The sequence below is a fragment of the Gouania willdenowi genome, unplaced genomic scaffold, assembly GCF_900634775.1.
Source record: "Gouania willdenowi unplaced genomic scaffold, fGouWil2.1 scaffold_332_arrow_ctg1, whole genome shotgun sequence".
Taxonomy (NCBI): Eukaryota; Metazoa; Chordata; class Actinopteri; order Blenniiformes; family Gobiesocidae; genus Gouania; species Gouania willdenowi.
Genome location: NW_021145094.1, coordinates 1,964,518 through 1,971,302, shown reverse-complemented (window position 1 = coordinate 1,971,302; position 6,785 = coordinate 1,964,518).

Below are 6,785 nucleotides of genomic sequence, written 5' to 3'. Positions count from 1 at the left end.
TCTAATGATGGTCCTAACTCAATTTTTTTTTTTTTTTTGAAATTTTAAAAAAAATATGGCTTTGCTATAACCTTACTTTTGATTTTGGGTGATTTTTTTTTTTTTGTCATTTTTTGTGTCTTACTGCTTTCTAAGCCCTGTTTAACACTAGAAGTCCCAGGGATTTCTATATCCCCCCAGAAGTCCCAGAGCAGGGTCAAATGAACTCTAGGACCAAACTGACGACTCTGATGGCTACAATTTGCATCTATTTATTTTTTAAATGAATCACCTGAGAAATCAGCAGGGGGGAGAGCCTGACTCTAACAATGGAAGTCTGGAATGTTAGGGGGAAGTGCCCTGGAAGCTAAAGTCACAATGCCCCGTTTATTAACTCGTTCTGCTTGATGCTGGGGGAGAACAAACACAGACTACAAACATTGAAAGAAACAGAGTCACCTCTTCCAACACACCTGATTCAAATGATTATCAGGCTTCTGCAGAGCTGGATGATCATTTGAATAAGGTGTGCTGATTAGTGGCCCTCGAGGACCGGAATTGGACACCCCTGGAATACCCTGTCGTCATGCAGTCTTTTGTGCTGTGGGGAATAAATAGCTGGCTGCTTCCACCTGCTGACACTCCACACTTATTCTACTCAAAATGCAGAGAAGGTTTACCACTCAAGAAGCGTTGGAATTGATCCTGAACAATGCAAACCCTTGTGACTCAGATGGGGAGGACATAAACCTTCAGCCAAATTCGGATTCGGACTCTGAGCTGTCTTCAGGTTAGATTTCCCAAACATCCTATTTTCATTTCCTGACTTTATTTTATTTAAAACCGAAGAAAAGAATAATTTGAATTTGTTCACATTGCAGATGACGAGACTGCTCCTCATCTGGAAAAGAGAGCTCGGTTGGAGAGTGAGCCCACAGAGACGGCGAAAGAGGGCACAGTGTGGCATGAAGAACATGTGGGTACAATTCTCCGTTTCACTCCAATGGAACCGTACGCTGCAGATGGAGAGCCAACAGCAAAGGCCAGAAGAAGAATCAGGAGTCGCCTTCAGAGCTTCCTCTGTTTCATTACTGTTGGCATGCTCCGTCCCATTCAAGAATGGACTATTCAGCATGCACGGCAAACGGAGCAGACGGACTGGTTCATGATCCTCCATGAACTAATGGCATTTATTTCTGTTATTATTTTGAGGGGGGTGACCAAGGTTCCATCTCTGCGTGACAGCTGGTCAGCATGCCTGGGAAACCCACTTATCACTGGAATTATGTTACGAAACCGTTTCCAAGACATCATGCGTCACCTACGATTTGATGACATGTTTACGCGCAGTGAGCGAGTGCAGACAGATAAGTTTGCTGCAATTTCGGATGTGTGGGGATCGTTTGTTACCAACTGCATCACATGCTACAACCCTGGTCGACACATCACAATTGATGAACAGCTTTTCCCATCGAAGACTCGCTGCTGTTTCCTGCAGTACATTGCAACAAAACCCGACAAATTTGGCATAAAGTTTTGGGTGGCTTGTGATTTGAAAACAAAGTACATCTGCAATGTCCTCCCATATCTTGGAAAGGACCCCAGTCGTCCCAGTGAGGAGAGACTTTCTGAGAGTGTGGTGATGAAGCTGATGGAACCATTTATGGACAAAGGCAGGACGGTCACCACGGACAATTTCTTTACATCACTGACACTTGCACGACGACTGCTCAGCCGGAAAACCACCATCCTCGGGACAGTCAACAAGATTCGCCGGGAAATTCCTCAGTCAACTAGAAAGATGGACCGCAAGGAATTCACCACTCAGGTATGTTGTTGGTCTTTTTATTCCATCAACATCTCTGAGTGTGTCATTGTGTTTAAAACCGCTATAATAACAACAATTTCTTCTTTTTTAGGTGTTTTCCACCACTGGTGCCACGCTGACGGTGTATGCGCCCAAACGAAAAAAGACCGTCTACATTCTCAGCAGCATGCACAGCGTGGTTGAGACTGAGGAAACCATCAAAAGGAAGCCAAACACCATCACCCAATACAACACCACAAAGTGCGGAGTGGATGTGATGGACCAGATGGTGCGGGAGTACAGTGTGCGCACAGGAACACGGCGATGGCCAGTCGCCGTGTTCTACAACATGATCGACATGGCGGCACTCAATGCACATCTGCTTTATCAAGCATGCACCGGGGTGCAGGAGAGACGGGTGGACTTCCTGGTTCAGCTAGCAAGAGAGTTGGCTAACTCTCATGTGAGTGAAAAGAAGTAAGTAATATTTATTTATATAGCACCTTTTACAGACAGGAGTCACAAAGTGCTTCACAATGCATACAGTGCATACAATACAATACAAATTACAGTTGCAGTCACAAAAATATGATGGTCATAAAACAACCCTTTATCACTGGAATTTTTAAAATGCTTTCTGAAACAGATAGGTTTTCAGTTGGCTCTTAAAAGCATCAACGGAATCAAGCAGACGCAGCGAAAACGGAAGATCGTTCCAGAGCGTTGGCGCGACCGCCTGGAAGGAGCGATCTCCTCTGGTCTTGTAACGGGTACGGGGGACCATGAGCAGGTTCTGATCCTGGGACCTCAGCCTCCGGGAGGGGGTATAAGGACACAACAAGTCTCTAATGTAGGAGGGAGCCTGACCATGCAAGGCTCTGAAGGTCAGCACCAGAATTTTAAAATTGAAACGGAAAGTGACTGGAAGCCAATGAAGGGCTTTTAGAATGGGAGTAATATGGGCCCTTTTGTTTGTGCGAGTCAGTAACCTCGCTGCAGAGTTTTTACCTGCTGAAGACGAGACAGCGCCTTTTTGTTTAGACAGGAAAATAGGCTGTTACAATAGTCTAAACGGGAAGACACAAAGGCGTGGATAATCATCTCAAGATCATCTCTGGACACAATTGAACGTAGTTTAGAGATTTTCCTCAGTTGGTAAAAACAGTTCCTTGTCAGCAGTTTAGAGTGGTGCTCTAATGACATTGCTTTGTCAAAGATAATGCCAAGATTTCTAAGGCTTGTTTTAGAAGACAAACTCAGGTCGCCCAAATACTGGTGAATCCCTGGCAAAGCGTCATCAGGGGCAAACACCAGCACCTCCGTTTTGTCTGGGTTTAGTTGTAGGGAATTTGCACCGAGCCATTGTTTAACTTGCGCAAGACATTTCAGGAAAAGAAGGCACTCAAAGAGCAACTGCGCCAACAACAACCGCCTACACCTGGCCCTGGGAAAAGGGCTAAGTGTCAGATCAACCATTGCTGCAAGAGCAATCGCGCAACTGTGCGATGTGTTCATTGCCACAAATACACATGTGGCAAATGTAGGAGAGAGATACCGTGGCAGTGCCAAGTATGTCACGAGTCTCAATAAGAGGATGAAGGAGATTCTTCTAAATATGTGCACAGTTGCTTTGTTATCGTTATTTTTATTTATTTTGTTTGTTTTTTTTTTTTTAACAATAAAAACCATTGAAAACAAATCACAGTTGTTCTTTTGCACATTTCTCCCACACACTGTCATTAAAAATAAATAATTTTTGTGTTCTCTTTGGGTCAAATGACACCTCTCTGGGTTTTATAGGTAAAAAGTTCATTTGACACCTCTGTGGAACTTCTAGTGTTAAGTATGTGCATTATATTTGCAGTAGTTTTTAGGGTCTAATGAAGGTCCTAACTCAATTTTTATTTTTTGAAATTTTTTATGATACTGAGTTCACGATACGATTCTCTCACGATTTGTTTTACAAAATGGGACTGTAGACAAATGATGACTAAAAAATATTCCTTTATTTAAAAAAAAATACTGTACTATTTTCCTTTTATTTTTCATTGTTAAAAGAACCAATTGATAAACTATTCAAAACAATGCAATTTAACTAAAAATAAATCTTGAATGAAATAAATAAAGGAATAATACAAAAGAAGAAGAAGCCTATTAATTTAAATTCTGGTTCTATAGTAAACATTGTAAAACTACATAATAGTTCTTTTTCTTTTTAAAAGTGCAACTGAAAATGTATTTTGTGCCTTAACAATTGGACTTTAAAAAAAAACACTCTGCACTGTCTCTTAAGTCAGATTTGTTTGGACCAGCAGAGGGCGCTGGTAACCCAGTGGTCGGTTGGCATGCAGCTAATTTACCGGTGAAGAAGAGATGCTATGCTAGCAGACAGAGCTAATAGAAAAACGTGACTTTTAAAGACATTCACGTAATATTACAGATGTTCTTTTGGTGCTAAAGGGGTAAGGAATCATTTATGAACATGTTTAAGAGTAGAAGTTGGTCAGAAAGAAAGTAGTAGCAGATTCTGCCTGCCACCAACACTTCTGCAAGGATAAATATATAGCGGCCTCTGCTGTTTAAAAAAAGTACTGCGATTCGTTTTTCAGCGCATCGATGTGAACCGTGATACCTATGAATCGATTTTTAACTGCCTTACGATTAATCGTTGCATCCCTAGTGATCATGAATTAAAATGATGGTATAATTGTAATTTAAAAAATATGTTGCTGTTGTAATTGTAATTACATTAGAAATGAGTTCAGATAATTTACATTGTAATAGTAATTGCCATGAAAAATCTATAAAAATTATAATTTAGTGCTAAACTGGGGAACCATATTACAGTTCTATGTACAGTTCTACATATACTGTATGTATTTTGAGCGATACCTTGGGGTGTGGCCAATACTAGACTGAGTATTGTGTGGCCCACGTCTGGTCCAAACCTAAAGCTAATAAATGATTGCTAATCAGGAAATGTCCAAATGAAGCTCTGTGATGATGGGCTTTTATTGTTAGACACGTTGTCCTAACCAACAGGACAGAGGAGTTCATCTGTTGACCAATATCATAGTTAATGTTGTTGTGGACTGTCCCAGAAAAGCTGCTGCTCTCTATTTGATCTTAAAACAAAGACTTTGCTGCAAATTAGAGATAAAATAAAAGAAAAAAACACTACATTTGAGGAGAATTCTTAAAACAAGAGACATTATCTGTTCATGCAGCAAGTTAATCTTAAAATAAGAATGTCCTGATAAATATTCTAAAGGGTTAAAATAAGCACAAATGGCTGATTATTAGATTAAACTACTTGAAATCAAACTTCCTACAACTTAATAAGTGAAATATACTGACTATAAGCAAATAATTCTTGTTAAAAAAAATGTTTTGTTTTTATTTAATTTTGGCAAATGAAAGCTTTGGAACAAGAAGAAAACAACTAATCTAAGTAAAAACTGACTCAGTATTAGTGAAAAATGATTAAGCTGTTTCTTGATACAAGTTGACTCATTTTGAAATAAACTTAAATCTATATTAAAACCAAGTTTTTGTTCTTAGAATAAACATTTTATCAGAATCACAATCAGTGATACACTCCACAGGCCAGTGAAGTCTTTGGTAAGTGGACTGAAGGAGACCACGCCCCCTGCTGTCACAGCTGAGAGTTACACTGGAGAGTCTTCAGCTCACTTCCCTGGTCCTCTGTAGACTTCACAAACCAGGGACGCTTTCCATTCAAACCAATCCTAGAGAGGTTAAAGGGTGTGAACAAAACCCTTAGCCCCACCCCCTTTGACCTGAAGGTAACAGGGAATAAAGGCCTCAGTGAGAATTGAACTCACGACCCCTGGTTTACGAGACATGGATCTGGGCTTGTGGTTCAGTGTGTCTTCTTCCTTTCACCAACCTCCATTTCTGTGTCTGAGCAGAAAAGTGAGTTAACCCTCTGTAGTCGATGGACGCGTCGCCACATCCTGATCACATGACCAATTTAAGACAGCAGAGCGACCAGATGCAGCCTCACAGTGTTAATTTAAACTGTTAAAACTATAAACTAGTTTTTAAATGATCTTGATAGAACAAGTACAACAATAGTTATGATAGATTAAAAACGCTGCACTTTTCCTGGTCATTTTTGTTGCGTTCAGTGTGTAAACAAAGAGTAAAAACGGGACGTTCTACCTTCTCTCACAAAGCAAAAGTGTTTGAAAGCACAAAATACACCTCTTCCCTATTGGTGAAAAACACACATCAACCAATCAAAATGTGATGACAACTCATGATGTGTGGTTGCTGAGGAAGCGGTAAAGTGTGTGTGACGCGCTGCAGAGCTTCAGACAGAGCAAACAGAGACGATGAGGGACATGATGAGTGTCTTAGGAGGACGACTAAGTCGGTGAACCATCTTGTTTATAGAGGAAAATAAATGTTCTACTCTTATAAACAGCGCTACATAGAGGAGAGGACATGGAACATGTAACAGACTGATCTCAGCTGCTCAGGCAGCAGAGGCTCCGCCCCCTGAGCTGTGACTCTGAGTAAGGAGAACAGCAGGAGTCCAGATAAAGACACTGTCCTCCCATAGTGCAAAGGACCTGTGTCTAATGTTATGATACTGTTCATCATCACCCACTGGTTCAGAGACACAGATGATGGTCAAAAAGCCCCCAAAGGCAGACTGAAGTGCAGGCTCCGCCCCCAGGTGGACACTAGGTGATGGGACACACCAGGTATTGATGGAAAGACAATGAAGCCTATGAATGAAAACAAACTTTCTTGTAACAATGCTTATACACTGTCTTGTTGGTGTAAATCTACATGTCTAATAAACTTAAACCTACACCATCCTCCCAGTCCTGTTATTCTATACAGTACTGTGATGCCAGTGAATCCAGCCTTAATGTTGTTCTATGTTGCCATGTCTGGGTTGCCACGTTGGGTGTTTCCGTGTGTGTTTGCCGCCCTGAATTAATGTATGTGATTGTGACGTTTCCTT